Source organism: Notothenia rossii, assembly GCF_949606895.1.
Source record: "Notothenia rossii genome assembly, chromosome: 12".
NCBI lineage: Eukaryota > Metazoa > Chordata > Actinopteri > Perciformes > Nototheniidae > Notothenia > Notothenia rossii.
In genome coordinates, this window is record NC_136911.1 from 22,606,633 (window position 1) to 22,612,632 (window position 6,000).

A 6,000-nucleotide genomic window follows, 5' to 3' on the forward strand; every position below is an offset into this window, starting at 1 on the left:
TGATATACACCTGAACATCAGCAGGAGAGGACTCTTTAAAGTAGAGACACTACATACTGATATACACCTGAACATCAGCAGGAGAGGACTCTTTAAAGTAGAAACACTACATACTGATATACACCTGAACATCAGCAGGAGAGGACTCTTTAAAGTAGAGACACTACATACTGATATACACCTGAAGATCAGCAGGAGAGGACTCTTTAAAGTAGAGACACTACATACTGAAATACACCTGAATCATTATCAGAATATGGCCCCTAATATAATTTGACTTTGCTGTACATTTGCTTCTCACAACTAGCACATTATCTGATTCAATCCCATTTCAATCTTTTAATAATAATAAAATGTTAGGACTTTATTGTCACATCCTTGCTTATTCGCTCTCTGCTGCACGCTGCATTTCCAATAAAGTCCTGAGCTGAAAAACATTCAAATCTCACTGTGCGTCTAAATGAGTTTCACGGGATACAGATCGCATCATGATTGTAACGGAGGAGATGGAGCGCGGGACTTAAGTCGAATATATTGTCGGAAACACAAAGCACTCGGATGCTAATTAAGATCTCTGTCTACAGGGAAGGAGGCAATGTGGGAACCGTTATCTGTAAATGAAGTGGGATGGAACAAACGGTGTCAGTGACATGACAATTCAACATGATCTAGAATCCAGATCCATCTATTTTACAAAAGGTGGATTTTCTTATATGTAAGGCTGCTCCAAAAACAAGTTAAACAATAATGAAAACAAGCTGTTTTCACTTTTAATAAGTACACAAATCTGCCAATAGAAAATTAGCTTGGTAAGATTTCTTGAAATAAGAAGGGATATTTAGATCAATCAGAACTTGTAATCAGATGGGAGAACTCATTATGAACTATATTTGATCAGAATCAGGAGATGTTGTGTTACCATATAAGCCACAAATGCTCAAACGTTTTCTCATTTCATTTCATTTCAAACCTTTATTTAGACAGATTAGTCCCTTGAGATCATCGATCTCATTTACAAGGGAGACCTGCATCATTTAGTTCCACATGAAACATAAAAACAACATACAAACAACAGAGGATATCATATTTACATATTCAACATTTACAAATACCCAGAGTGTCAGAAAGCATTTCATTTAGACATGCCTTAAATACATTCAAAGAAATAAAAATGCTCAATTTCAATTTTGCCTGTAGACTGTTCCAAGCAAGTGGAGCTGCGCACATAAAAGCTGTCTTACCTAAGACAGTCCTTACTCTTGGCACATCTAACAAGACTATATCCTGTGATCGCAGACAATAGCTGCTTGCAACTTTCTGCTTTATCAATGAACAGATATAATACGGGAGTTTGCCCAACATAGCTTTATAGATAAAAGTGTACCAGTGACTGAGCCTCCGTACAGTGAGTGATGGTAAACCTGCCTTGGTATACAATGTACAGTGATGAGTAAGTGCTTTACAGTTAGTGACAAATCTCAGAGCACTATGATACGCAGCATCTAGTTTGCTTAGGTAGTTGGCAGGTGCATTCATATACAGCAGATCACCATAGTCCAGCACAGGTAAAAGGTCACAGTGACTAGCCTTTTCCTGGCCTCAAGCGAGAAACAGGACTTATTCCTGAAAAAGAAACCTAGCCTAACCCTCAGTTTTTTAAGCAGGTTATTGACATGAAGTTTAAAAGAGAGACAGTCATCAAGCAAGATACCAAGGTATTTGTAACAGGCAACAACTTCAAGTTTTGTTCCTTGCGTTGATACAATATCTAAAACAGGCTCTGGTGACTTTTTAGCTTTTGAAAAGAGCATTATCTTGGTTTTATCCACATTTAAAAGAAGCTTTAGTTCAGAGAGCTGAGTCTGAATAATGTTAAAAACAGCCTGTAATTTAACAACCGCCTCCTGAATGGAGGGACCTGCACAATACATCACGGTATCGTCCGCATAAAAATGTAAAGTAGCTTCATCCACATTTTCACCTAAACTGTTGATATATATGGAGAATAAAAGTGGACCTAAAACAGAACCTTGAGGAACACCATTAGCAATGTTTAACCACTCAGAAGACAGCCCATCAAAGTGAACACATTGGGACCTTTCAGAGAGGTAGTTCACAAACCACCCCACTGCATGGCTGGATATGCCAGTACTGAGTAGCCTCTGTTTTAAGACACGATGATCAACGGTGTCAAACGCTTTGGAAAGGTCAATAAACAGAGCTGCACAACTCTGTTTATTATCTAGCATACTAGTAATATCATTTACCACTTTCATTGTTGCAGTGATGGTGCTATGTTTCTTCCTGAAGCCTGACTGATGTTTAGACAGGATATCATTTATACATAAAAACTCCTTTACTTGTTCACTCACAAGTCGTTCGAGCACCTTAGCCAAAACTGACAATTTAGAGATTGGCCTATAGTTATTTAAAATAGTTGCCTCCCCTCCTTTCAGTAGAGGCAGGACATACGCTGACTTCCATACTTTAGGAATTGTATTTGTGCTGAGGGAGAGGTTAAAAAGAGAAGTAAGAGGTGGAGCAATAAAATCTGCAGCTATCTTTAAAAAGAAAGGTTCTACGTTGTCCGGGCCAGCCGGTTTCTTAGGATCTAACTTGGATAAAGCTTCATGGACAATACCAACAGTTAAAGGAGTAAAACTGAAAGGGTTTTCCAGACCACATTGTTCAGAGTCAAGGACTGGAGCGTTCACAGAAGCAGAAGCACAGTCAGTGACAGAATCAAACAGAGAGCCACAAGAGACAAAATGCTTATTAAAGCAATTTAGCATGGTGGCCCTGTCTGATATAATGCCAGATGCTGTGGTGAGGTACGGAGGTAGCTCATTTGGGATATCACCAGTGGAAATCGATTTTATGGCTTTCCAAAATTTACTAGGATTATTCAGGTTTTCTGTGGTAACTGACAAATAGTACTTTGACTTAGCACTTTTGACATTTGAAGTAAAGCTATTCCTTAGCTGCCTAAAGCGTAGCCATTCTACCTCTGAGCCTGATTTCCTAGCCTTTGCCCAGGCATTGTTTCTCTCATGAAGGAGACTGGACATTTCAGCAGAAAACCAGGGATTGTTTCGTCCCTTCACTCTAAATTTACGCAGAGGTGCATGTTTATCTATAATTTTTATAAAACCAAGATAAAAATAAGACCATGCAGTTTCTACATCAGCACACAGATCGATTTTTCCCCAATCAAAATCAAACAGATCATGTAAAAAACCCTGCTCCACTAAGTGTTTTTTATCTCTCTTTGTGATGATGCGTGGTTTAACTTTTTGGACCTTAGTGTCCCTAATTGTGGCTACAACACAGTGGTCACTCACATCATTAGCAAATACTCCCACAGATGAGTATTTATATGGAACATTTGTTAAAATTAGATCAATTAAGGAGGATTTATTTGGGGACTTAATATTTGGGCGAGTAGGACTGTCTATAATCTGAGTAATGTTCAAAGAGGTACACAGGTTTTTAAAATCCTCTGATGTTAGTTGGTGATTTCCTAATAAATATCTATGTGTTTAATCTGAGATACGACTCAAAATAAGATGTTTTGACTGAACAAGATGATGCATTACGATCTGTCTGTGTTGTGTTTTTGTCATGTCTGATTCTGTCTTTGGTTTCCTGTCTCTGGCCCCGTCTCAGGTCGGTTAAATGAAATCCTTGCGTCGTTTCCCTGTGTTTAGTCCCTCCCTCCAGGGAAGCATGGAGGGACGCAAGGAAACCACGAGAAGCAGGGAAATGAGTTTTAAGAGCAATGGGACGTCCTTTCCTCCGGAGCGTCACGTGAAGCGACGTCCGTTTGTGATGACGCCGCACAGCTGTTCGTCTGACAGCAGCTCTGTCCCCGTTATTTTCACAAACACCCCTGCCACAAATTTACTGACACAAACATTTGTATCATCTGTTGTAGACCCCAATAAATAAAATCAAATAAGAACTCATTCTCAAAAAAGGTAAACGCCATTCTTAAAATGTATAAACGAACAATAGTTTGATTATTATTGATTAGAGTGCACAATAGAAATAAAATAATTGAGAGGAAAAAGAGATATGTTATCTATCAAAACCCAGTTAGATTAACATTCATTGGATTGCACACTTTGTTTGATGTGTGGATATGTAGCACATTAACATTTTAATAGCACTTAATGACTGACTGAATGGAAATTACAGTAAATGAAAATATAAAACGAAAAAAGCGATCATGAAAATGCTTCCAATAAATGAATAAAATCATTTTTGACCACTTTGTTGTTCAGATATATCACATATGTGTAACTAAATGATACATGAATTGAAACAAAACAGTTTAAACTGAGGAGTGACTCACGTGAGTTTCATTTATTTTCTTCACTCTGCTGGGGTACTGCTCTCATGTCAAGAACAAGAAGCATGAGATCAGTGCATGCACTGCATCGTCCAATCAGTGAGCGATACACAGTAAGGGGGCGGGGCGAGTATCTGAGGATTTCATCGGAGGATGGACTGGTGGTTCCTCGATTATCGCTCCTCAATCCTCGGTCCTCCGGCAGAAATAAGAGCCATGGGACGGTACTCAAGATGGCGCAGACAAATCAACTTCCGGTGAGACCGAGGACCGGTGAGACCGAGGACCGAGGAGCGAGGAAATGAAAATAGTCGACCTGAGACAGGGCCTCTGTGTTTCCCCTCCCATCTTGTCTGTTTCTGCTGATTGTGTGCACCTGGTGCCCCGGTGTTGTCTCCTCGCCTCTCACCTGTGTCTTGTTCAGTTGATTAGTTTGTGTGCATTTAGGCTCTGGTTTTTCTGTTGGTCTTTGTGGGATTATTGATGTTGTTAGAAGGTTTTTTTTTGCCATGCCTGATTTTACTTTGTTGCTCGTTACGCAATAAAAGTATTTGGATATTCTGCATTTGGGTCCTGTGTACCTTGCCCTCCAGCCGTGACACATTGTCTAAAAACAAGACCCTATATCTCTCTGCAGTGTTACTTCTGAAGTGATTGTGTCTTATATCAGGTGTAGAGACATATTCTGATTAGATATTAGACGAATAAACTTTTATATATATAAATATACATTTTGAGATTTTGTAGTGTACAATGCTCAGCGGGGACTCAAATGTCTTACCACCTTTTAAAGAAAGAAAGAAATACTGATAAATAACGATGACACATACAAGGATGACTGATAATGCGGCAGCTCAGGAGACAAAACATAAATCCACATATGGTGCTCTAAATGACATCGTACATCTCAATTAAGCTCCACAGCTGGGGGAGATGTAGTCATGCGGCTCGCCAGGTTGACCTCACCTGAACTTATGCATTGGCAGATGCCTGAGAAAATCTATTGATTCTCTCCCAGTGAACGTAGCATGTAGAGGAGGGAGGGGAGCGCTGGAGAAATGTTGCTTTTATGTCACTCCATGGGGAAGTTATCTGCAGAACCCATGGGTACGGACGTCTCTGGGAATTCCTTTCAAAGGCTCTGCACGCCTACTGGCTTACTAAGAAGGAGAAAGACATGTTTGGTTGTGGCTTCTCTGATTATTTTTAGCACTGTCAGTGGGAACCGCCATCAAACAAAGCTGGGGAGAGAACATGCACAGAGGGGAGCAAACAGGATCTGAATTAATGGTGTTTAGTTTTTAGAGGCCGACTCAGCGGGCATTTTTAAACGCCAGCTAAAGACTTATCTTTTTAGATTAGCTTTTTATTAGCAACCCCCCACTTTAAATGTTCACTTAGTCTTTAATATGTACCTATCTTTTGTATTTATTTTATAGATCTTAGTCTTTGTATTTCTGTTGTACCTATATGTTCACTTTCTTTTATGGGGTTTGATATTGTTGCATCGACTCAGTTGTCTTGTGTCTTATCTGTCAGAGAGAAATCATTATTTAATTTATTTAAAATTACATTTTGGCCTCCTTGTCTTTATTAACTTGATCAAATGTTATATTTTGCTGCATGTACCTTTTAAAGTTCTTAACAAA